The sequence below is a fragment of the Myotis brandtii genome, unplaced genomic scaffold, assembly GCF_000412655.1.
Source record: "Myotis brandtii unplaced genomic scaffold, ASM41265v1 scaffold311, whole genome shotgun sequence".
NCBI classification, from domain to species: domain Eukaryota; kingdom Metazoa; phylum Chordata; class Mammalia; order Chiroptera; family Vespertilionidae; genus Myotis; species Myotis brandtii.
The window spans coordinates 674,354-701,954 of NW_005361913.1; positions in this window are offsets into that span (position 1 = coordinate 674,354).

Here is a 27,601-nt window from a genome sequence, read left to right on the forward strand (position 1 = left end):
CCATTACGGTTCCTGAGAGTCCCTAGGAGCAAACAAAACCAGAAAACTCCAGCTCAGTTGCAGTTTGTCCACATCCTCAAGGATGGTTCTCCGAAGTGCTGGAGTATTTCCCTGTTTACTCACTGCCCCACCTTCTGAGGTAAAAAGCTGATTTCAGGCACTCGAGAGGAGAGGAGCCATGACCTTTCCGTGGGACTGATGATAACTCGCTCCTAATAAGGAGCAGAGAAGCAAAAGGCCCCACGCTCACAGCTCAGGAATGCGGCCTCTGTGTGTGTGTTCTCCCTAACCTGACCTGGTAATGGGGCTCCACACCTGAGCCCAGCAATTCCTGTGGTCTCCAGGGGGCGTGGCCTCCCTCCCCACGGAGCCAAGAGAGTATTAATTGTTGGAGACAATTCTAGCCATAAAATGTCTGAATCAGCCTTGCAACTGGATTCAATGGGACCAAAGAGTTAATTAAAACAATATTATTTTCTATTAGTTGAGAAACAAGCTTCCTAACAACGACATAAACTCCAGCCTCACAGTGGGCTATTACATAACCCCTAGTAAAAGGAAGGGTCAAAATCCACAGCGCTCCGGGCCAAACATCCCTCCAGGTGGGAACACAGTAATAAGCCATCAGTAGTTTTAGCTGTTTTTTTTTGTTTGTTTGTTTGTTTTGTTTTGTTTTTTACTTATATTGCCTCCTCTAGGTCAGGCACCTCACCTATCTGTTAATTCCTATAGTGGCCCAGTAATTATGCCCATTTTATTAAAAAAGGATATTGAAGCTCAAGGAGAAGTTTCACAACTAGTAACCTCTTACACAGCTAGTAAGCCAGAGATTCAAACCCAAGGCTTTCCTACTCCAAAGCCAGCAGAGTTCTTTCAGCAGGAGCCGGAAACACCTGCTTGGCTTTGCCAATGCCCACCGAAGGGCAGGGTCCCTCTGGGCTGTGCAATGCAGACAGTGATTTTGGCTACTCCATCTTGTCTTGTTCCTCATGAGGATTTCTCAGGCCATCAAGGAATAAATGGATGCTGTATTTGAGTCTGAGCTGTTTTTCCTTCCAGTCTTGTGTTGCTCAGAAAAACATGGAACCAGAAGCCAAACCCCAGAGCATTCTCTCTGCTCAGCACTGAAGGAGTCTGCCCAAGGCCTTGTTGTGAAATGCAACCTGGCTGAGCCTCCTCACCCAAGTTGACCTGGAAGCCTGTCCTCTGACTGTCCCCACCACCCACCCAGGCCATGTCTCATTTCTCTGGTTCCAAGAACTAGTCCGCTGGGCCAAACCCAACCCCATATTCAGTGTGGCTGCCCAGATATTCTGACCCATGACCCCCATTATTCATTTAGATAAATACTTTGTACCCAACATGGTCTTGGGGAATAAGTCAGAGATGGTTCCTGTCCTCTGGGAGCTGACATTCAGGAATGTGGAGTAAATAGCCACTAGTTAATTGCTTGACTACCATCATATAAGTCCTGCAGAGATTGCTAAGTTGGCAAGAGAGTGCTTAACTGGGGCACAGATAGGGGCCTGGTCAGGAACTGAGGGATCAGGGCAAGACCCCTACCCACGAGAAAGAAGATGGGGTGGCTGGATGTACTCAGAGGGGACAATGTGAGACCAGAGAGGTAAGAGGGCCCTTTGTAGACCTGAACTTTATCTTTGGAACAATGAGACCCAGGATTTAGGTGGTAAATTATATGTGTGAAGAAAGGAAGGATACATTTGCCAACTAAGTCTAACTCGTGCTGAGAATTAACATCTGCCTTTCTGGCTCTTGGTCCCTCTGAAACTGTAAACTTGTAGTCACTTAAAGGCTGTCACTTAAAAGCATCATGATAAATGTGCTTGACAATGATGGTTTAGCTTAGGCAGTCCTCTCCAAGTGGAAGTATTCACCCACCCCTGCCAGCAGCCTGGACCTGGAATGGCCTTCCTGCATGGCCCCCAGCACCAGGCCCAGTCAGAGAGGAGGGCTTGGGGGTAGGAGTTTGAGGACAGAGAGGCAAGACAAAGAGTAGAGTTGTGCCAGGATCTCAAGAGCTGATCCCCTTCATCAGGGTGTCCATGTGGGTTGCTTTCCTGGGCCCTGGGAAAGCACTGAGAGATCCCTAGCAGCACTCTTAGAGTCTGGCCTGACATGGGCCACTGGAGACTGAAGCCCTTGGTCCTTGAACCTTTTTCTGTGCATACAATGAGGGCCTTGATTCAGGGGATCCACCAAGTCTCTTCTCACCCTAACATTTTGACATTTCCAACTGACTCCCTAAGAGGACAGTTTTAGGGTCAACAGCTCTGAGGGCCATCCGGGGCCTGGAGCAAGGATGGGAAGGAAAAGGGCAAGTGTGCAATATCAACAAGCGCTTTATGATCAATCGAATGGTGAGAAGGCAGCAAGGTAGAGAACAGCGGATGACATCGCATGATTTCACCCAGAGAGTTCTGCTTCTGAAAGCTTGACTTGTCCCGTAGTGAGTGAGGAAGATTGAAACACACAAACATACAGCCACATATTCCATGCACTTCTTACTTAAGGGATTATTAACATTTATTTAAATTTACATTGGGAGATCACATTTTTTAACTTGTGTGAATATAGCTTCCAAAATCGCAATAACATGTGATTTAAAAAAACATCCTCTAACAATGACCACATTTCATATCAGTGATCAAAACACGTTAACTTGCAGCATGAGCAACAGATGCAATTGACTGTTCTGCCAAGTCCCTTTTACTAGTATTTCCTATGTTACCACACATCTGCAAACATTCCCCTGAGCTTGTCCCCTCCGAAGGAGTGGTGTGAATGAGTTCTAGGGAGGGAGTTCCTGGGAAGTGCTCCTTACATGAGTGTCTAGGGCAGCTTTTAAATGTTAAAAAAGAATGTGAGATAAGAAGAGATAATGTAATGTCTGAAATGAAAAAAGTGGGAATTTCTAAACCAAATGAGCAATTGTTGCCACTTCTGCTTTCCGGCTATCATGAATTGATAACAAATTAACAAAAGAAAAACAAATTTATGTGTGTGTGGCATGATCTTGGGCAGTGGCTGGATCCAAGAATAACATGTGTCTAGATATCCTCCAGCTCCGTAGCTTACAAGCCCAGGCATTGTGGTCTTGCCCCGCAATGGGGCTCTGCTCCTAATAGAGTAGGAGGTAATATTTCCATGCGCTCCAGCTTGGTATTATGGCTTGTGCCCTGGCTGGGACGTCGGAAAACTTCTAGAACCAGCCAGCTCTGCTCTTTATTATTTGTATGCTTTGGCCAAGTTTCCTAACCCACTAGAGTCTCTATTTCTTTATCTCTTAAATGACAGCAACAACTCAACACCCCGTGACTGAGGACAGACTTCTGCTGGGCTGCACTGTGTGTTAGGATCCTGAATATTACAGCACCCCTTTCACCCAATGGTCACTTGAGAAAGGATTTTGTTGAGGTGAATATAAAAATGTGTCCAGATGTAAATGAAACAGACAAATATCTGGGTGTAATAGTTAATGTACTTAAAATCCCATATGCTATTTGTTAATTTATAAATACTGATTATTATGTTATTAGTTTAAATGATATAGTTAAACATCACATCCTAGGGAGTAAGGTCAATCAACAACACCTCAAAATGCTGCTGGGAGGAGCAAATGTGTTCATACTTCCTAGCACCGGCAGAGCACTGGGCTCACAGGTGCAACCAAGGGTGAGCGCCATCATTCCCTAAGCCCTCCAGCCATGCTCCCACACTTGACTCTGAGGAACATGCTGAATGAAAAATAGCACGGAGAACTCACCCATCCCCATCCTACTAAGCTGGTACTGCTGGCATCCTGCCCACTGTCCTGTCCCCTCTTTCTATGGTTGTTCTTTTTTCTTTCCCCCTCTCCACCCAGCTGCCATCCCCCAGACAAGTCATTAACAAAATATCCTTGCCCTTTGTTCAGATTAGAGTCTTTCCAAAGAAACCTTGCCAAGAACCAAAGGACTGAGAACCAAAGACATAAAGACTGTAGCTGCAGAGCCCTCCACACACTTCAGTGTCATTGTTCCCTTCTGCACTCTCGGGGAGCTGTAGGCCTTTTCCCTCCCAGGCTCAGCTTTGTTCCCCTCCACATGCAGTCCCTATGGGATGGAGGGGGGCGGGGTGTTGAGGGGCAATAATAGAAAGCCGCTGGGATTTGGAAAAGGGAAAACTGAGATCAAATCAACCTCTACCTCTCACTGGCTTTACGACTTTGGGCACATCCCTTCACCTCTCCAAGATATGGTTTCTCCATCCATATAATGGAGACAAATCTCTTGGAGAATCATTAAGGATTCCATGAGATCATATACCCAAGGTTCTCAATACAGAGCCCATCGTTGTTGGGCCAGTTGACAACTATTAAGTCCCTTCTATTCTCTCCTGTATTTCCTGGAGTGGACAGTGAATAGGCAGGGGAGAGATGGTTCATTCCCCACTTTTTAGGAATAACTTAACAAGATAATATTCACAGCAATTACTTGAACCTTCCCATTACCTTTTTTTCCAGTGAGAAATTTATTTTTATTTATTTTTTGCTTTTACCAAAAGAAATATGTTTGTCAGGGGTGATCCTCAGGTCTAAGGTTGGCTGCTTAGTTTAGCATATGATCGGCAAAGAGCACACATCTCCATGGTCCAAAGATATTCCTTGCTCTTTGGAGAAGATGGAGCAAGCACACAATTCCTCCCACATGTACAGGGTCTTTCCTTTCTCCACACATTCGCAGCTCGGTGTGTCAGCATTTTGAAAAACCCTAACTTAACTCTGGTGCCGTGTCACATATAGAAATTTTTTGATATTTGAAACCATAGTAAAACAAAGACTTATATTTTTGATATTTATTTTATATATTTAAATGCCATTTAACAAAGAAAAATCAACCAAAAAAATGAGTTCGTGTGGTTTGTAGAAGTTCACATTGACCATGAAACCACTCGACCTGGCATTTGTCTCTCCTCCAACTTATCCCCTTTATCAGCTGCCTCCTTGGGGAATATTAATAGGGAATATTTAGTGGGCTTAGGAGTCATCTTGGCTGTCAAAACCTCAACAGGGTGCTCTGGCTGGCAGTTTACACTTATCCGGATCCTGTAAGAGTTCTGTCACTTAGGTCTTCTGACCTGTCCCCCTCTCTTCTTCCTGGTGATGTCCCCAAACCCTGGATTTCCTCACCAGGACTCTTTTTGGGCAGAACAATTGGCTTGAGTTTTTGCTGGACCTCTGGATACATGAAGATAAACATATTGAGAAGACCTTCGATTTTGAATACTGCCCACTACCACCAACTTTCTCCTTCCATGCCCAGTGCCTGTGGCATTTGTAAAGTGTCCCCACTTTAGACTCTGCAGAATTCACTGTAGCTCTACTTTCAGTAATACTAGCTAGAATTTATTGAGCACATTATATGTGCCAGAAATAATTCTGAGCATTTTATATCCATTGTTTCATTTAATTCTTTCAACAATCTTATAGGGTAGAAACTATTATTATTCACTCATTTTACAGAAGAGGGAACCAAGGCACTAAGGTTAGATAATTCTCTTACATGGAAAGAAAGTGACAAAATCATGATTTAAACAGCTAACTCCAGAGCCTGTCTCTTTATGTCTATGCTCCACTGGATCTTATTGGGTCTTATCATGTCTGCCAGCAACTTCCTTTACCAAAGAAGAGAACTGCTTACTTCTTGTCCACCTGGTGAGTAGTGGGTACATGTGGCTGACTGTCATTAGCATGGCATATGCAATGAGTATCAAGTAGTGTTTGGTGGGTGGATGAATGAATGGGTGGGTGGGTGGATGGATGGAAGGATGGCTAGATGGGTGGATGCGTGGATGGATGGGCAGAAGGATGAGAAATGAATGGGTAAGTAGATGGTTGGATGAATGGGCGGGTGGATGATATGTAGATAGATGGGTGGATGGATGGATGGGTGGGCTACCATGGGATCTGAAATTTTTTGTACAGAAAAACATTTTGGAACATAAGAAACTCAGATAATCCAGAGCTACATACTCTCTGACTGTTGTGACTTTTGTTCTTTCTGTTTGCAAGAGGGGAAATATCTCTAGGTACAAACAGAACAAATAGAACAACTGTGTTCCTACTAACAGTTATTTCCACCTGCATTTATTTTCTTAGCTGCTTCACACTAACTTTGGAATTCAAAACAACTTTTGAACTTGCTCATGGAGGTTTGTTTTTTATTAAGACTGGCTGCTCTCAGATCCAGGTGGGGTCCTGCAGCCCAAACCTTACTCAAGAACATCAGGCCGTGGGATCTGTTGTTTGTGTCTAGAAGTTGTTCTAAAATAAGAAAATCCACATCTTCCAAATCTACTGCTGCCAAACAGAGGCTAAGACTGAACACAGTGTGGCCTTTAAATGCAGACAATTGCAAGGTCGGGATAAGCTTAGCATCAGGTCCTCTTCCCCCTTCTCTTCCAGGTTCCTGCCCATCATCATCCCAAACCTCATACAACTCCCAGACCCTGCTTCTTATTCCCTTGTTTCAGATGACAAACTCACTCTTGCTAAGGTGTTAGTGACTTCCTACTTTCCTTTCCTATTAGAAACAAGTTCCTCAGTAAATGAAATCAATAAATATATAAATAAAAGCAATGCTAAACTCAAAGGCAGAGTCTCAAAGTGCACCAGGCATGTGATATCCCCTGGGCCTGTCATTCAGGCTGGCCTGTTCGTTTGTGTGCTAGTCTGTGTATTCTTTTACTGATATTATTAAATCAAATGGATCCTGAGAAGAACTCAAGGCCACATTATTTTCTCATCGAATCTGGTTTCTCTAGAAAGGCTCTTCCTGTCCTACTCAGAATGAGGGTTTAGGGCACAAATGTGCTAATCGCTTTCACCAACCTCAGGACCTTCGGCCCCTGTCTCACTGCCGTGTATGTAACTTACCAGATGTGTCCTGCCCTGCCCTGCCCGGCCCCTTACATGGAGTTCATTGGCCCCATCAAGGTGACCACAGGCCCTGGCCGTGAGGCCTCGGCTGCAGTGTGCCTCTGACCGGGCCCACCTTCTCAGGTGCTTGTACTACAGGAAGGTATAATTACCTCCATGGGAAAGTTTCTTAAGGTGTTGAGTAGCACATTTTGGGATGGGCATAAAAAAAGGGAAGAAAAATTGTATTGTCTCTGGTTTTTTCTCTAAGCTTTTCAGTAAACTCTACATGCCCAGCTCTGATTTTTTTGTCTGCTGTGAGCTAAGTTTACAGGTAAACTCTGTGAACTTTCTGCATGAAAACTTATATTAAAAAAAAAAAAGTTCTTTGTCTAATGCTCCAAATTCCATTTTTGTCATTGAAATGACAATGATAAATTTAGTTGTCATATCCAATTAGCCTTTAATGTGAAAACAAATTAAATCTTTATGCCCATCAACTGTGAACAAACCTGCCCACTACAGGTGTGCCTCAGTCCCTGGCGATTATTTACGCTGGGTCTCATACTCCTGTTTAATTCTGATGGGAACATGGTTAGAAGGAGGGAAGGCAGGGAGAAAGCAGTCCAGGTGGTGCCTGCTTGAAGATTGGAGAAAGGCCTTCTGCCTTCCAGGTGGATACAGTGACTCGGGCACACAGCTCAGCAAGCAGCCCCTATGGTCCCTCAGCGGGTGGTGTGTGAGGCAGCTCCATCCCTGACCAAATAGCTTTGCGAAGAGGGTCTCTGCCCCACTCTGGAGAGGCCTCTTGCTATCTTAGCTCTCAGAATGCCCGTTTCAAATATGCTCACCACAGACCTGAGCACAGCAGTCATGTCGGTGATGGAGCATGAGGGTGATGAGTTAACAGACTGACCAATCACCCTCTTTTTACTCAGAGGCATCCATCATCCATGCCCACTCAGCAAAAAAGGCACTGGATCTCACCCCACACAAACTGCAAATTTCTCTGACACCATCCATTTGAAAGAGCTCTTAGATATGTAAAGCATAATTGACAGAAACTCCAACCTAGAGGCATCCTTGAAAGGCCATCTGAGTCACTCTCTGGCCTTTAGGCAAAACCACCTATAACAGTGATGGCGAACCTTTTGAGCTCGGCGTGTCAGCATTTTGAAAAACCCTAACTTAACTCTGGTGCCGTGTCACATATAGAAATTTTTTGATATTTGCAACCATGGCAAAACAAAGATTTATATTTTTGATGTTTATTTTATATATTTAAATGCCATTTAACAAAGAAAAATCAACCAAAAAAATGAGTTCGCGTGTCACCTCTAACACGCGTGTCATAGGTTCACCATCACTGACCTATAAACTTTCCCAGAACTCCTGGCAGCCAATGGAAATGTTGCTGGTTTAAGTTTTCCTTGGAAAAAGATTTTAATGGACTCTGAGGACTTCCAGAGTGCTTGTACTTTATTTATTTATTTATTTATTTATTTATTTATTTATTTATTTATTTTGTTAATCCTCACCTGAGGATATTTTTTCCATTGATTTTTTTAGAGAGAGAGGAAGTTCAACCCCCAAATTTGAACTGAGCCTGAACTTTGCTGAAGAACTAGAATACTTAACAGACATTTTTCTCCAGCTAAGCTAGTCTGTGCGTCCTTATGTTGCCTGAGCCAGAATGGGCCTGGATCACCAGAACCATCATAAGGATGCTTATCTCCCTAACAGCTTCAATGGTCTGAAAGTATTTCCCAAGAAAGATAGATAGTCACTAGTGTTTTTCTGACCTTTTCAGAGAGCCAGAGCATTTGGATGAAGTGGGGAAAAATTCCTGTCTCTGAACTGAATATCAGCTTCTTGTAGGGTCTTGCTCTAAGGATGGATCTTGTATGTCCTTCCCGCCCTTCAAAACTGTAGGGTTCTCCAAAGCCTCATGAAGAATTAAGGACAGAGAGTTCTTGGCCCTCGGTGACAAGCCCATAACCTCTACTCCCCCGCTCCAGCGCTACACTGTGGCCAATTGGATGTCTGGATGTTCCCCGAACCGCAGACACCCTGCCCTCTGCATCCTTAACATGCTGTTCCTCTGCGAAGAACATGCTCTTCCCACTTTCCACCTGCATAACCAGCCCTTTGAATTCTGCCTGTTTTTCAAGGACATCTCTTCCAGGAAAACTTTCCTACCCCTTCAACAGCTGTGGTCTTGACTCCCTTTAGTCCTCTTATGGAATATACATTGTGCCTTATGCTATGTTAACCTGAATGATAAGCTTCCCAATTCAGTTACAGGACATTTATCAAGAACTTAGCATGTTCTCTGTCAGATACTGGAGATGGAGATGCATGAGATAAAATTAACCCAGTCAACAGAGGGCTCTTAGCAGTCTGGGTATTACATATTTCAAATGATGAATTTCCAAGATTTTAAAATTTACTTGCCTCTTCTAGCTCATGCTTCAGATCATTCTGTCACTACTTGCTCATAGCTTTGGTGTCCTCAACTGCAAAATAAAAGTTTTGGACTCCATGGTCACTGGAGGGCCTTTCTCACTCAGCAACGAGTCACCCTTATATTCTACTGTCACCTTGTCAGCACTTCCAGTGGTCACTTTGCTCCTTATTTTATCATCTAGCAAGAGAGCATCTATCTGAGCTTCAGATAATTTTAAGCAGAACTTTGTAATTAATATGTAATTAGCATATCTAAGTTCGCTGAACATGGTCATCATGGTTGTCAAGTCAGTGACAAGTCACACCCTCTATCTAGACTTCAATCTGTAACATGGGATGGTTGGAGTAGGCACCACTAAGGCCCCTTCCCACTCCAACATTTATGATTCATAATCATTCTCTCTCTTGCTCCCATGAGAAGCATATGATGCTCTATACGGTCGTGGCTGCCAAGCCACCTGGCAGCAGGAAACAAATGCTCAGTCACTCCCAGCCTCACCCAGGAGGATGAACTCAGTTTTGAAAAAGAGGCTGTGACTGAGTCCAGAAGGTTTGGTTTTCAGTCACTGGCCCCATTCTCAGCATAAGTTTGCTGTGGGAACCAGTTGAACAAATTTAATCTCTGTAGAGGAAAGTAGCCAACATTACTCGATTGAAAAAACTCACCCTCTTCCCTCATCTCCTGGCTCCCTGTCTCTGTTGGCTCCCTCCTGTCCTGGCCACTTGCCCGTGTGCACAGTGAACACTTCCTATCTGTGCCACCATGTGGACTCCACTCGACTCAGCATGCATATGGCCAGGTACCCATCACCCAAAGAACCTGCTGTAAGATGGAAAATTCAGTCACTTCAGATTTTTCCAAACAGAGAAGAAATTTGTAAAACAGACTTCCCCTTAGCTTACTATGTAACCATGCTTTCCATCTTTCTGTAAAAAATGCTGGGGACACCCCACGTCGGAGGCTGCACCATGCACTTTGCTCCCACCAGCTGAGCTCGGGGCTGACCAAGAGCCAGCCATGCTTACCCCCAGCCCGTTATCAGCAGTCATCCTTGGAACTGCGGGGATGCAATTTATGTGAATATTATAAATCAGTTAAGTACGAGGGCAAAGAAGGGAGTTGTTGGTTATATAGAAACCAAATTAATGCTTAGTAAGGAGTAAACAAAACTAAATTCCTAAAAATATTTGCAGTCTACTTTTGGTATATGGAATAAATATTGGTGTTTGTTGAAAAATAATACAAATATAGAAATATTCTGCACTCAGGTTGCTCTGTAGCATCCATATCTTATTGTTCCACTTTGAAGAAGCCATAATTAAAAATTGTGCATGAGACATTATGGCTATAGTCTATGTAGGAGAAAACACAGATGCCCATCAAAAGGACCCATTCTCCAAAGAAAAGACAATCCTTAGCCCAATATCAAAACATTGGCTAGCATTGTAGGTTTTAAGTTAAAATACAATATATATGTTCGAATCAGCTCTGTTACATTGTAAGTATTAGACCTAAGAAGATTTCAGCTGAACGTAAATAAACATCATTTTACAGCCTGGGACTCAAATATTTTGTGGAGGTTTTAGTTTACATTGAGATATTATTATTATTATTATTTGAGATCTCGCTCCAGCTCCGTGGCCACGACTGGCTGAAAGCAGCAATCTGCTCAGTTACGTTTTAAGTATTAGACCTAAGAAGATTTCAGCTGAACATAGATAAACATCATTTTACCTGGATTCAAATATTTTGTGGAGTTTTTAGTTTACATTGAAATATTATTATTATTATTTGAGATCTATTATTATTATAAAAATTTCAAGCATATATAAAGAAAAGTAGAGTGAACATCCATATCCCATCATCCAAATTTGCTATCTGTACTTCATCCCTTTCTTTTTGTTCCTTTCTGATGTGTTTTAAAGCAAAATTTAGACATCATGTCATTTCATTCCTACTTACTTTAGTAGCTATCTCTTTACAAATATGGACATCTTCTTATCTAACTGCACCATCATCATGCCTAATATAATTAGCAGCAATTCTTTAGTGTCATCTGATACTTTATGCATACTCAATTTTCTCAGAATGCCTCCAAAGCGTCTTTTTACTGTCAGTTTGCTCAAATCATTATACAAATACAATGCACACATTATATTTGGCTATGTCTCTTATGTGTTTTTAAATTTAGAACAATATCCCTTTACTTTTTTCTTTCTGTTATTAACTTACTGAAGAATCCCTGCTTTTATAAAGAGAGGTGTGAAAATTTCAAATAATAGCAATTGACAAGGGGTTAGTGGTAATGAATCTCAAAAAATGCCAGAATGAACCCAAAATTTCGCAGGGTAATCAGGGAACTGACCTGGAGAAAAGTTTTCATTTTCCTTGGAGTGACAAATGAGCAGAGAGCTGGGGACTGGGTTAAAAGATGAAAGGTTTAAAGTTATGAAATAGGTTTAATCTCACACAAACAGAGCTTTAAATATCAAGGAAACGCAAATCAAAACCACAATGAAATAGCACTTCAGACCCACCAGAATGACTATCAACAGAAGAACAATTGTTGCTGAGGGTGTGAAGAAGAAACCCTCACACATTGCTGGTAGGAATGCAAATGGTACATTGAAATGGTACCTTGGAAAACAGTCTGGCAGTTTCTCAAAAGATTAAACATAGAGTTTACCATATGACCGAGTGATTCTTCTCCTTGGTCCATATCCAAGAGAACTGAAAATGTAAGTCCTCACAAAAACTTGTGCTTGAATAGATTACTCATAATAGCTAAAAAGTGGAAGCAACCCAAATGTCCATAATGAATGACTAAATTAATATGGTATATTCACACAATGGAATATTATCTATCTACATTAATAAAAGAGAAACATGCAAATTGGTCATCACTCTGCTACACCCACCAACCAATCAGGATGTGTATGCAAATTAAACCAACAAAGATGGCGGGTTAATTTTCATACACAGGAGCAGAGCAAAGACAAGGCTCCAGCCCCATCAAGGACTGAAGAGGCTTGGCTTCTCTGCTGCGGCCAGACCAAAGGCCTGGTCCCGGGTGCTGGCAGAAAACCAGTGCTGGCAGCCAGGGGAAGGAAGGCCTATTGTGCAAATCTTCATGCAACAGGCCTCTAGTCCTATCTAATAATAGAGAAACATGGTAATTAGCCATACCTCCGCTACCCTTCCCATTGGCTATGGTATATGAATTATATCTCAACAATGCTCTTCAAACATAAAGTGTGACTCAGTGCCAGTGAGGGCCACTGAGGGCGACACACTGTCTCCTCTGCTGGTTCCTACAGTCTTCAGGAGGGGGTTGTTTTGCATTATGAACCAGACAACCTTTTGACCCTCGTTTCAGTAACACGGTGAAAGGAAACCCAAGCGGAACAGAAAGGAGCATTCATTTTCATTTTCGCCCATCTGATTCCCCTCTGGGCTGACCGCGCTTCCTCCCAGGCCTGCACGCATTCTCGCATTCTCCTTTCCTGCCTGCCTTTGTGGAAGACAGTGACATGCAGGTCCAGCTGCTTCACATGAGGGGAGCATAGAGACAGAGGGGCGCCATTGGTCAGCCACGCGGCCACCACAGCCTCCTCGCCCCGGAGAAAGCGGGAAACAGCCAGGCAGCCAGAGCAGTCAGGTGGAGTGAGATTCTGCTTCCACAGGGTTCAGCATGGGGCTCGGCCTGATGGCTGGGGCGGGTGGGCAATGGCAGCACGAGGTTCTGGCTGAGGGAGAGTGGGATGTTGGTGCAGAAGTTTCCTTGCCTGAATTTGAAATCTTCAGGCCATTCAAACTGCTGTTCTTGTCAGAAATGGACATCTGCCCAGCGCACACATTGACGGCCCCGGGCCACAGGATCCTGCGCTCCTTCGGCAAAGGTGAAGCGTGTGGGCCACTGAAATTGCAGAGCCTCTGGGTCTGCAGAAAGGCCTTCGGTTTTTGTGTGTTCACAGGGAAAGCTCCATTTACGGAAGGGAAGGGCGGCGTGGGTGGGCGGGCCACATTCCCAGGAGGTTCTGAGGGCTCCCCGGGGGCAGCAGCAGGCCTTTCAGCCCCCCTCCCTCCTTGCTCCCATTGCTTCCAAATCCTCATCCCACTCAGGGGAAAAGTGGCCACAGGCCACAGCTCCTCCTTGCAGCTCCAAGGGAACAGGTGAATAAACAGAGAGAAGACAAACATCAATAAGACAAATGCAACTTAAAAGCTCATGTTTTCAGGGAGAAGAATCCTGAGAAAACATCAGTGGTTGTCTGGAGTCCCCACCCTAGATGCTAAAGAACTGCCTTCTTACACCCTGGAGCTCACACTCCATCTCTCGTTCCTCTGGTTTCCAGCGCTGTGACTCCATGAACCGTCCCCTGTGCCCAGTACCCAGGAGCTGGTCTCTGTATATCTCACACCCAACATTTCTCCTCTGTTCCTTCCATCAGGCACAGAGAAGGAGACACCTTTAAAAATGTAAATTTTTCTTATAAAAGAATTACTTCTACTTGGTTTTTAGAGTTTCTTTTGTTTCTCAAAATTATCAGTGCAAAATAATTCTTATGCCAAAGAGATTTTGGGGTGACATATTTTGGGGTGACATATTTTGGTCTTCTGAAACAGATAGGTAGAAAGAGATTTACTGTAAGGAATTGGCACCTGAGGTTATGGAGGCTGACAAGTCCCAAGATTTGCAGGATGAGTTGGCAATCGGAAACCCAGGAGACTTGATGGTGGAGTTCTAGTCAGAAATCCAACAGGGTTAAGACCGGGAAAAGCTGATGTTCCAGTTCAAGTCTAAAGGCAGGGACATAACCAATGTCCCAGTTTGAAGGCCGTGAGGCAGAAACGAATTCTCTGCTACTTGGATAAAGGTCAGTTTTTTTGTTCTGTTCGGGCCTTCAACTGATTTGATGGGGCCCTGTCACACTAGGGAGAGCAGTCTGCTTTACTTAGTCTGTTGTTTCGAATGTTAATCTTATTCATAAACACTGTCATAGAAACACGCAGAATAATGTTTGCCCAGATATCTGGACACTTGTGGCCTGTGAAGTTGACACATAAAATTAACCCTTTCCAGTCTCTTATGGTGAACCTAGGGCAGCGTTCTCCAAAATGTGTGCTGCATGGAGCCTAGTCTTGAGAAATACTCTGGGGAAAGAGGGAGGGGGAGGGAGAGCACCTCTATGCTCAACTATATTTAGAAAATATGATATAATATATTCCTCCCACATCCCACCTCCACCTCTTAGAAATTCTTAAAGTGTACTAGCAGATAAGAAGTGAAAGATCCTGCAATTCAGACCACTAATTTGACTCAGTAGCTCTCAGAACAGTGGAACCCAGCTTGGGAAATGCTGCTCCAATAATGGTTTTGAGGCCTGGCTGGATGTCTGCATCTTATGGGGAACTTTAAAAAAAAAATGTTTTATTGATTTTTAGAGAGAGGGAGGAAGGAAGAGGGATAGAGAGATAGAAACATCGATGAGAGAGAAACATCATCCAGCCCCCTTCTGGGGATGGAGCCCACAACCCCGGGCATGTGCCATCACCAGGAATGGAATCACTATCCCTTGGTTCCTGGGTCGACGCTCAACCACTGAGCCATGCCGGCTGGGCACGGGGGAACTTTTTAAGTGCCACTTCTCACACTTTGACTGTAGTGGGATCTGGGAGTCCATATTCCTAAAAGCTCCCGGGACTGCTCTCTGTCCTGTGTGTGGCTTGGTGCTGGGAACCACTGCTCCAGACCTGGGGGGAGGTGAGGGCAGGGCTGTTCATTTGGCAGTTATCCCATTCACTGAGGTATGTCCAGGGAAGGGAGGCCACTGCCAATTCCACAGAAGTCCCCTCTCCTTGGCCTGGCTCCTGCTTCGGAGAAGGCAGCCTTGAGCTTCCCCTTTCTGGAGTCGGCCTGTCTTCTTTGCAAGGCCATCGGAGAAGGCTGCTCACTTTTGGAACCTTTTACAAACCACAGGGAGGCAGCAGAATTGAGAATAATAAATAAAGGCGCTGGGGTGCAAACCAAGGAGCGGCATACAGTGGTGGGTCTGAGGCCCCGCCTTGCCTTCTAGGTCCTGCCCAGCCCTGAAGCCTCTCTCTGTCCTGGGCACAAAATTGTGTTTAATTGCCTCTCACACCAGCTTGTTCTCCACCTTTGTGCCTGCCCTCACTTATACTCCCTCTCCTTATACCCCTTCATGTAATGCCCTCCTTTCTTTACTTGGATGACTCTTCCCCCAAAGAGCCAGGTATTGTCTTCAGAACATTTTCCAAACTATCAGATCGAACCCAGGACTCCTCCTCTGCACTCCCACAATGCCAGCGCCATGTCCCATTTTAGCATTTATTGCATACGTGCTGAGATGATGTGTTTATGAGTCCCTACCTTCCCCAACCCCAACCCTACCCACCTCTACTTTAAAAATGAGTGTGTGAGTGTGTGTATAACATGGGAGGTTTCATTTCATGAATATTTTGCCTAACAACGTGTCATTTCTTATTACAAACCGCCCACCTATCCTTAATTCGCAAGTGGAATTTGCTGAGTCCCCACAAAGTCGTGATTTCCAAACCACTCTCTGGACTCCCTTCCCTCTGAGAAGGGTGAGAGCACCTCCACTAGGGCTCATCCTTTAAATGATTTCCAAACCACTCTCTGTCCTCCCCTCTGTGAAGGGTGAGAGCACCTCCACTAGGGCTCATCCTTTAAGGTCAGAGAGTGTGATTGAGAGATCATCTATCCCCTGGAGTCTAAATAGTAACCATGGATGGAAGTTAACTGAACTGTTGATAACCTTTTAAGAAACAGAGTCCATTTATGTGATTCATTATCTTCATGGTCTTGTATCCAGAAACCTAAGCCAACAATTATCTTTTCTTTTTCAAGTTTCTGCACTAAGGACTTGAAGATTTTTAACCCTTTACAGGGCAGAAGAGAAGGTAAGTTGTTTGGAAATCATGAATTTGTAGGGGCTCAGCAAGTGCTACTTAGGAATTCGGGACAAGCAGGGCAATTTGTATTAAGAAATGACACCAATTTTTAGCCAACATGTTCATGAAATGAAACCTGATATTTTGCCAAAGTAAATAAATGAATACGTACAATTTAAAGTGTGTGTGTGGGGGGCTTTTCCTATTTATTTTCTTTGCTTGCTCAATTCTCTCGCTTCCATGTGGAACTAGGGTGTCTGTAAACTGACCAACAGTATGAGTCAGGGCCCATAAGGAAACCCATAGTCCTTGTAATTGTAAGTGAATTGTAATTGAGAAAACCATTTACAAGCTGCGATGGGGCTTTTCTTGTCCAGGGAACATGGTGAGGGAGGAGGGGCACCCAATGTCTAGCGATGCTGAGAAGGCATTACCCGCTGTAGGCCTAAAGGGGTTCCCAGAATCTGGAAAGAATAGACTATAGAGAAGGGTTGTCCTCCAGGGGCTGTGCCTTAGGTGGAAGGCTGCAGCGGCAGACAACCCATGGCTGAGGAGGGAGCTGGAGGATAAAAGCCCAACCTCACTTCCATCCAGCCTTCCAGTCTCTGTGGGGCATGAATACATACAATTTAAAGTGTGTGTGTGGGGGGGGCTTTTCCTATTTATTTTCTTTGCTTGCTCAGTTCTCTCGCTTCCATGTGGAACTTGGATGTCTGTAAACTGACCAACAGTATGAGTCAGGGCCCATAAGGAAACCCATAGTCCTTGTAATTGTAAGTGAATTGTAATTGAGAAAACCATTTACAAGCTGCGATGGGGCTTTTCTTGTCCAGGGAACATGGTGAGGGAGGAGGGGCACCCAATGTCTAGCGATGCTGAGAAGGCATTACCCGCTGTAGGCCTAAAGGGGTTCCCAGAATCTGGAAAGAATAGACTATAGAGAAGGATCGTTCCCTAGGGGCTGTGCCTTAGGTGGAAGGCTGCAGCCGCAGACAACCCATGGCTAAGAAGGGAGCTGGGGGATAAAAGCCCTACCTCACTTCCATCCAGCCTTCCAGTCTCTGTGGGGCCTCCTTGGCAAACCCAAGCAGAGGTCAGGGACAAAGGATCCTGTTGATGAAAATCTTCAGCCTCCTGGGCCACAGAACATGTGGAAAGGGAGGAAAATCCACTGGAAGGGGCAAGTGGAGACTAGCCAGTGCACCAGCCCTTGGTTAAAAAACCTTTTCCTTCACTTAATGTCCAAATCACAGCAACTCTGAGCCTCTACTTCCCCAAATTAGTCTTTTTCCCTCAACCTCTGAAGAGGGAACCTGCACCAAACTTCTATTGGTCATACACAAATCCAGGCCCTTGCTGCCTCAGGCTTTTGGCAGGATATGTGCTACTGAAATATATTTGTTATTTTTAAATCATAGTTCACATGGACTAGAGTGGATAATCTTAGAGATTATAGGAACTTCCCGGCCACCTCATCTACACAAGTCACAGATCTAGCTGTCTTCTCAAGTAAAGATCCCTCCCACCACCCTCCCAGGTCATGATATAATAGTATACAGTAGTCTCCTTTTATCCGTGGTTTTCACTTTCTGAGGTTTTAGTTATCCACAGTCAATTGCCATATAAAAATAGTAAAGGAAGATTCCAGAAATAATCAATTCATCAGTTTTAAGTTGGCACCATTTTGGGTAGAGTGATGAAATCTCGCACAATCCCACTCCCTTTGACCAGCATATCCACACTGCATATGGTACCTGCCCGTTAGTCACTCAGTAGTCTTCTTGGTTATTAGATCAGATATCAGATACTTTGAGAGACAGAGAGATAGAGAGACCAGATTTATATAACTTTTCTTACAGCATAGTATTACAGTTACTCCATTGTATTATTGTTAATCTCTTACTGTGCCTGTAAATTACACTCTAACATAGGTATGTATGTATAGAAGAAAACATAGCATATACAGGGTTCAGCATTACCTGTGGTTTCAGGCATCCACAGGGAGTCTCAGGATGTATATCCCACAAATAAGGGAAGGCCACTGTAATAGATTTCTGGAGCCCTTTAGAAAAAAAGCTACTTCTGGGTCATTTTACTGAACATTAAATTAGGAAACGTCTTTATCTTATAATCAGAGAATGATGATGGATCAGGTGCCTAGTTTCTATATGAATTAAATATAAGGAAGATAGGAAGCATGAAAGTAAATAAAAAATGGTTTCTAAGTCATGGGAGAAATTTTGCTTTCAAAATTTCATACCCATTTTAGATAAAGCTTGGGTCATTTCTTAATCCAAATGGCATTGCCTATCCTTACATAGAACTGGTTTTGAGCTTTAGAGTTGTATCTATTATTACTAATCTTGTCTTGAACTCAAACACTACATGGCATTGGAATGAATTTGTGAAATTTATTGGCAACTTTCTGACACCCCTCAGAGTTGTATAAACTGGCACCTGGGAATATTTGTTATGCCAAAAATTATACCTGGTTCTATAGACACTGGCAACAATTCTCAGAACTAGCTTGGCTGACTTCAGAGTGTGCATCAATCAGCTTCCACTTCCAACAGGATGCTAAACAAAAAAAAAATTTAAATACATTTTTATTGATTTCAGAGAGAGGAAGGGAGAAGGAAAGAGAGATAAAAACATCAGTGATGAGAGAGACTGGCTGCCTCCTGCACATCCCCTACTGGGGATCGAGCCCATAACCTGGGCAGGGGCCCTGACCAGGAATCAAACTGTGACCTCCTGGTTCATGGGTCATTGACACTCAACCAGTGAGCCACACCAACTGGGCAAACAAAACATTTTAACTTTCATGATGGAATGTCTTTTTTAAAAAAAGGGTTTATGAAGCTACTGCTAATTTAAAAAAAAAATGACTGGTTTGGGGCATGGAGTCTAACCCACCAGCAGCATAGCTATGTAGGAAAGATAGCTGTCTGTTGTCCTGGAGTTTTGCAAGCATTTTTATGCATCAAATAGAGGAGAGAAAGTGATTAGTCATTCTGGAAAGATCTACATTAGCTGTTGACAAAGGGGAGGAGAGAAGGTGAGCAGGGCTAGTTCTAAAAACCGAGTGGCAGAGTGTGAAGGAGGAAGGGGCCTCCCCTATGGATCAGCTGTGAGCAGCAGATTGGAAAATTCATCCTATCTAATAAGGAGGGAATATGCAAATTGATTGTCATACCATAACAAGATGATGGCCCCCACAGCAGAGGCAGGGATCCCGTAACACAAGATTACACAGTGCCCAAATTACATGGAAGAGAAGGTGCCTGTGTAAACTGTGAAACGCATGCCCTTAACGAAATTCAAGAGGTATTCACGTTGCATGGAATGAAATGTTCACATTTCAAACTTCTGGACTATCCTTCATTAATGAATACAAATGCATGTGATGAATCGTACGAGTGACAACAAGCACAGGTTTTGATAAATTCTTTGAATGATGAACAGTTGGCAGCCTGTCAGACTATAACTTTGAAGATCAAACTGTACACCCCAAATGCTTTTTCTTGGATGGTCCAGGTGGTAGTGGAAAAACATATCTTTATAAAGTTTTAATACATTATATTAGAGGTCGTGGTGGTATTGTTTTACCCACAGCATCTAGCATCTTTGCTGCAAATTTACTTCTTGGTGGATGAACCTTTCATTCCCAATATAAATTATCAATTCCATTAAATGAAACTTCAATTTCTAGACTCAATATAAAGAGTGAAGTTGCTAAAACCATTAAAAAGGCCAAACTTCTCATTATTGATGAATGCACCATGGCATCCAGTCATGCTATAAATGCCATAGACAGATTACTAAGAGAAATTATGAATTTGAATGTTGCATTTGGTGGGAAAGTTCTCCTTCTCAGAGGGGATTTTCGACAATGTGTCAGTATTGTACTGCATGCTATGCCATAGTACAAATGAGTTTAAAGTACTGTAGTGTTTGGGGATGTTTCAGAAAGTTGTCTCTTAAAACAAATATGAGATCAGAGGATTCTGCTTATAGTGAATGGTTAGTAAAACTTGGAGATGGCAAACTTGATAGCAGTTTTCATTTAGGAATGGATATTATTGAAATTCCCCCATGAAATGATTTGTAATAGGTCTATTATTGAAGCTACCTTTGGATATAGTATATCTATAGGCAATATTAAAAATATATCTAAACATGCGATTCTTTGTCCAAAAAATGAGCACGTTCAAAAATTAAATGAAGAAATTTTGGATATACTCAATGGAGATTTTCACACATATTTGAGTGATGATTCCATTGATTCAACAGATGATGCCGAAAAGGAAAATTTTACCATGGCATTTCTTAATAATATTACTCCTTCAGGAATGTCGTGTCATAAATTAAAATTGAAAGTGGGTGCAATCATCATGCTACTGAGAAATCTTAATGGTAAATGGGGTATTTGTAATGGTACTAGATTTATTATGAAAAGATTGCAACCTAACATTATCAAAGCTGAAGTATTAACAGAATCTGCAGAGGGAGAGATTGTTCTGATTCCAAGAATTGATTTTTGAAGAGCATGTGACATTAAAGTTAAAGTTGTAAATACTTCATCACAAGGGAAATTAGTCAAGCACTCTGAAAGTGTTTTCACTCTTAATGTGGTATACAGGGAGATATTAGAATTTTAGTCACTTTATCAGTCATTGTTTGCATCAATGTTATTTTTATATCATGTTTTTGTTGTTTTTATATCATGTTTTTGTTGTTTTCATATCATGTTTTTGTTGTTTTTATATCATGTCTTTGTTGTTGTTATATCATTTATATGATATAACAACAATTATATCATATAAATGATATAACAATTTATATGATATAACAACAATTCATATATTATTTTCATATACATTTTACTCATTTCCTTTAATCTCTGACACTTCTATTATAGAGAAAGGGCAAATAGCAATATTAAAATAGTTCCTCTAGTTAATTCCCTTTTAATGTGCACAAATTTTGTGCACCAGGCCACTAGTGTGTAAATAAGAAACTGAGGCCTTAACCAGTTTGGCTCAGTGGATAGTGTGTCGGCCACTGAAGGGTCCCAGGTTTGATTCCCGGTCAAGGGCATGTACCTTGATTGCGGGCACATCCCCACTAGCGGGTGTGCAGGAGGCAGCTGATCTGTTTCTCTCTCATCATGTTTCTAACTCTCTATCCCTCTTCCTTCTTCTCTGTAAAAATCAATAAAATATATTAAAGAAATGAAGGAAATGGAGGCTCCCGAGGGTCTATGGTGCCTGGCTATTCTCTTTTGGACAATCACAGAAATAGCCACTTGGGAACTAATCCTAAATTCCAACTGATCTATAGGAATGTGAGCAGTCTTTTGTCAGAGCTGGTCTACAGCTATTCACAGACTGTTCTCTTTCTCTCACTCTCTAGCCACTGTCATTTTAATTTAGAACATCTCAGAATTGTTTTCTTGTCAAGGGTGTGGTAAAATACTGTTTCATTTGTATCCAAAGCCAGGATATCTTTTAGGATGTTTTTCCTGGAAGCGTGAGAGGTGGAGAGGAAATGCTGGATGCTTCTAACATCACCTACAGCTGGTCACAAATTCTTTGGATGTGAAAACATTGGAGGAGTGTATTAGAATGTTTGCCTTTAAATGACTGAAAATCTTGAGTTAGAAAGCCTTACACAACAAGGGAAAATTCTTATTTCACATAACAAATCCTGGGATAGGATGGCCCCTTCAGGTTATCAACTTGTGGTTATCAAATGACAGCCACTGCTATATGTATCACATGAAAACACAAAAATCTCAAAAGTAAAATGAATTTTTTTCAGAGCCCTCCAGCAGGCTCTTTTTCTTTCTTTCTTACTAGTCAGGGTCATATCAGGCGTAATCTACTACCAGCAAGAGGAACAGGGTCGTTTGGATTGGCTTCACTGCATCAAGATCCAACCTCTGTAAGCTGGCGATGGTCCCAGCCCACCCAGAAGCCCAGGGGCCTGGCCAAGGAGGGGGGATACTGCATGGAATTGGGGTTCAGTTAGGAAGGTGGGTGAGCACTTGCCCAGCTGGGGAGGCAACCCAACAGTGGCCGCTGCAAGAATGTAGCCACATGCCTGAGAAAATGTCGCAGAGTTAAAAACCCTGGTAGAATGGAAGGTGGAAGACAAACAAATAAACTCCCGGCAGAATGTTTTGTCAAGGATGCTGCTCTCTGGTCTTCATTCTCCACAAGAGTGAGGGGAGCTCTGTTCTAGGAAACTGGCTAGAAAACAGACACAGACAAACCTAATGTACGCCCTTTATATTTTCATCTGTATAAGTATCTTCAAATACAGATCTAAAATGTAGTTAAAAACATGGAGCAGGTAGAATTCTCACTGTCAAGCACTCAGATCCTCTCTAGTTGTGCTGTATGCTTTCCCGGGAATGGTCTTCTAGATGCTCCGACTCATTAGGCAGCTATGTGTCAGACCACTTGTACAGTTCTCAACTGGGAACATGTTCTGAACCTATAAGGTATCCAGGAGCTCTCACAATGTCCCAAACTGTCTGCAGGTGAAAGGACGTTTGCCTCTCTGGGTCACACCTAGTCCTGCTGCTGCTGACGGCTGGAGGACTGCTTTCAGGAAGTCTAGACTTGTCATCCTGCCCCAAGCACACACCTGTCCACTGTGTGACTCAACCATCAAAGAGCCAGCCGACAGCCACCTGGCCTCCCACCCCAGCCTGCTCTTTGAGAGTCACTCACAGGCTCTCTTTCCCCATTCTTGTCCTTTTTATCACCTGAGGAAGGACTGCTAATTCTTGTGTTGAAATTTTAAGAGTGGGTTTTTGTCATGTTTGGTACAGACCAGTAATTTTGTAGAAACACAGGTTACTGAGATAAATGAGTGATCTCTCCAGCAAAATTGTTAGTTCTTTCATGAGTAAAGGCAACATTTTCTCAACCAAGGGGTTATTGGCTGAGCTCAAGAGGCAGCAAGCAAATTCCACCTTGAGAGGGTCAAAAATTAAACTTAGCTGCATCCAAAGGGGGGATATTATTATTAATTGGGGTCCTCATGATGTCACTTGTTAAATATATGAATGTGTGCATCGGTAACAAGTGGCCTGTTCACTGGTAGCACATGGCCTGTTGGGTTAAAGTCCTGTTGTGCCAGGCTACCCTTCCTTCAAGGCCCTGACAGGCCCAATCCTTTTATGAAAATTTTTTCCTACTCAGAGAGGCAGTACCATGCACCAGTTAAGGGTTTGAGGCTAGAGCTACGGCATTCAAATCCTGGGTCTGCCACTTACCTGGTGTGGGATCATAGGCAAGTTGTTTCATATCTGTATGCACACATCCTCATCTGCGAAATGGTGTCTACTATAAGGGTGTCTACTTTGTAAGCATGCTGTGACTGTTACATGTAAAGTAATTGGTGTGTAGCAATAAATTAGCTATTATTATTTTTTAAATGTTTATGCCCTTTAACTCACAAATTCGGCTTCTAGAAATTCATGCTAAGAAAGTAATTATGGATTTATATAAAAACTATTCCTTCAACAATTTTTAGAATATAAAAAGCCTGGGTATAGTCTAAGTACCCAAGAATGGGGAATTGATTGAATAAATTATAATATATCCATAAAAGTAAACACTATTTGATAATTAAATACCAATATATCTCTAGATATGACATGGAGTAATGTTTATACAATATGGTTAATAAGTGATACAAACAAAAATATAAAATAATATGCATAGTAGATATAGTGTTTATAAAAAGGATGAGCATATAAGTATGAAAGAAAATGGTATTCCAAAATGTTGATAATGGTTAGCATTTTAGGCTTTTCCTTATGTATGATTTTAATTTTTCTATAATTACAAGTAATCCATGTAAAAATTCATAGAATCCCAAAGTGTCTTATATTATTCACATCTGAACTTGGCTGACTGACCCTAACCTGGATTTCTGCAGCAAAGCTGTTCTAAGAGTTGGTACCCCGGCAAGGGCAGCTCGCCCTTGAGCGGGCCTGGTGACCCATGAGGTGTGAGGGGCTCTGCCCAATAAGGGTATAGTGAATGTCAAGCAGAGCAGCTTTTTTGAGATCTAGACAACAGAGGAAGAAATGAGGTGGGCAGCCTGGCAGGTGAGAATAAACCAGGACCTCAGAGATGGGCCAGAGACTCTACAAGAGAGGGAAACCGTGGAAAAAAAGGGAAGGAGGCTCCCAGTGCTGCCTTTGGCTCCTGATGGCTTGCTGGTCCTTAGACCAGTGTTAGTCCACAAAGGTCCTTAACATCAACCCTAATTTCTGAGAGTACTTTTGAGCAAGTCTCTGTGTCTTAGCAAAAAACAACTGAACTGCAAGTTCTCTTAGCATTGTTTTCCCAAATGGATTATGAGTTTCTTTAGGACAGAATATCTTCTGTATTATGCACATATAGCCCAAGGGAGTCCGTATTTAGTTGTTCATTTAATGCTTCATTCATTCATTTCTTCACTCAACAAATATGTAATGTGCACTTAGGAAGTGCTAAGTAGGCTTCCAAAAAAATTTTGCCCCATATATTGGTAAAATATATTAAATAAAATATGTAATATGTAGTATGTTAGGTCATGATAAATGTTACTGAGAAAAATAAGTCAAGAGCGGAGGGAGGGTGAGCAGAAGGAGTTGTGATTTTAAATAGGATAGTCAGGGAAGACCTCCCTCAGAAAGAATACTTGGGCAGAATCCTAAAGGGTGAGGGGGCCATGCAGTCATTTGGGGGAAGAGCGTGTCAGGCAGTGAGAACAGCAAATGTGAGTTGCCCTGGTGAGTTTGAGAAACAGCAGGGACACCAATGTGACTGGAGTAGAGTGAGTAAGGGAGAGCAAGGCTCATGGAAATGGGACCATTGACCTGAAACATGATGAGACTGGAGGACAAAGGATACAAGAAAAGCCAGAGGTTGTTCCCAGGAACGACATGTTGAGGGGGGAGCCTTGACCACCAATCTAATTCTGGAAAGTGAGCCCTTTCTGTGGGTCTGTCTTTGGTTAGCAGCAGAGGTCAGGGAGGGGTTATACATGGAGAGCTTGTAAGAATTACTTTTCCTCTGAGTGATGTGGGGAGACAAGGAGGCCTTAGAGCAGAGGAGGGACATGCTGGGACTTGGGTTGCATCAGATTGCCCAGCTGCTGTGTAGAAAATAGACCATAGGAAGACCAGGAAGCAGGCTTTTGCAACAATCCAGGTGAGAGATGATGGAAGTGCAGGCGAGGGTGTGGTAATGACGGTGGTAAGAAGAGGCAAGACCATAGTCCAGCTTTGATTTGAAGGTGGAACACCACTGCACACATGATATCCTAGAGAGACATGACCCACAACAATGGCTCTGGCTTCACTTTCCAGTTTTAGATCAAAGGTCAAGGCTACCCGTTAACATGCCCTTCCCAGGAACAATCATTGGCCTTTCTTTTGAAACATGACTCATGTGGGTTTTAGATAACAGAGCATTTCGTTGGGCCTTTGCCTGGATGAATCTTCTTCCCTAAACTACTCCCGCCTTTCTTCCTGTCTGATTGTTCACCACCAATTGTCTGCAATAATTGAAAGAACCGCATTGTCCTTTTTGAGATCTCCTTATCAAGTCTTGGGCAAGTTGAGATGAAACAGAAAAATCCCCCCTTTAAAATCATTCCACACATATTCTTTGAAGATGACAAACAGTTTCCCCAGTAGGGCAGGGAGGAATGTTCAGTCCAATTAGTGTAAAGCTGTTCTTGGTTGAAAGTTGGGGAGAACCTTGAGAGAGGGATTAGGTATCTTTCTAAGTCATAAATTGCCACTGAGGAACATCAAAAAGCACCATATGGCCTCTAAGACTTAACATGCTTCCAAATACAGCTAATAAGTTACTAGGAAGAATATTAGCTCCTTGATAAACATCTCACTGAGGCTGAATAACATAATTTCTGTGAAATCAATAGCTCCCCCACCTTCAATTCCCACCCTCCAACCAACAGATCACTGTTAATCAAAGGGAGACAAAACAGCTTTGAAACAGACATAATCCCCATCTTTCTAGCTATTACCAAAGCATTCTGAGTATGAATTAATACCTGGGAGAAAATTATGCTCCAAACCATTCCAGGAATGGGGCTGCTAAATTTCTGAGTTTAGCAGAACTGATGCTAATGTTTGCAACATGTGTGCTTCAATTGCTCAAGATCACTTTCAAGGAGCTATCCTAGAGGCTGACAGGCTTTCTTGGAATTATTAGACATTTTTTTAGGCTGGGTCATATTGGCCTACCTCATATAGGAATCAGATAAAAATATCAGAGGTCTAACTGCCCAAACTCCAAATCACATATTTTCTTACTTGCTTATGCTTACTAGTTTTTCCTAAAGTCTATTGACTTTGGGAGCAAATGAACTGTTTTGGAAATTTAACTTCACCATTTACTGGTTGTATGGCATTTAACAAGAAGCTTAAACATTCAACAAATTTTTATTGGACACCTACTGTTTCCAGGTAACCATTGATGAGCATACAGTTCTTTGAGCTTTAGTTGTCTCATGCTTAGATGGCACTAAATCTTCTCTTTGAGTATTAACTTAGTAGGGAGTAGGCTTAGTGAGAGGATTCAGTGAGATGTTTGCTGAGCAGCCAGCACATAGTAAGTATACAATAAATTATATTCATTATTGTAATTTAAAGAAAATATTCAGATTTTCAAAGGAGGTAAGGAACATTTTCTCAACCAACTACCCCTTGAAGTGACAGATAAGAAAAGCTGATCCCCTTTGAACAGGCAACCAATGGTCTCTCACTGGTCCATGCCTATGTTTTCCGTGATGATTAATTTTGTGTGTCAATTGGATTGGGCCATGGAGTGTCCAGATATTTGATCAAACATTATTCTGGGTGTATATATGGGAGTATTTTGGGATGAGATTAACATTTAAGTAGATAAACTGAGTAAACCAGATTGCCCCTCTAGTACCGGTGGGCCTCATCTAGTCAGTTGAAGCTTTAAATAGAACAAAAAGGCTGATCTTCCCTCAGGTAACGAAGAATTCTTTCCTGCTTGACTACCTTCAGCACAGGACAATGGCTTTTCCCCTGTCTTCAGACTTGAGCTGAAACACTGGCTCTTCCTGGGTCTTGAACCTGCCAGCCTTTGGATGCGAACTACACCACCAGTTCTCCTGAGTCTCCAGCTTGACGACTCACCCAGCATATCTTGGGACTTGCCAGCCTCAATCACATAAGATAGTTTTTACAATAAATCTCTTTATATATAATATATAAT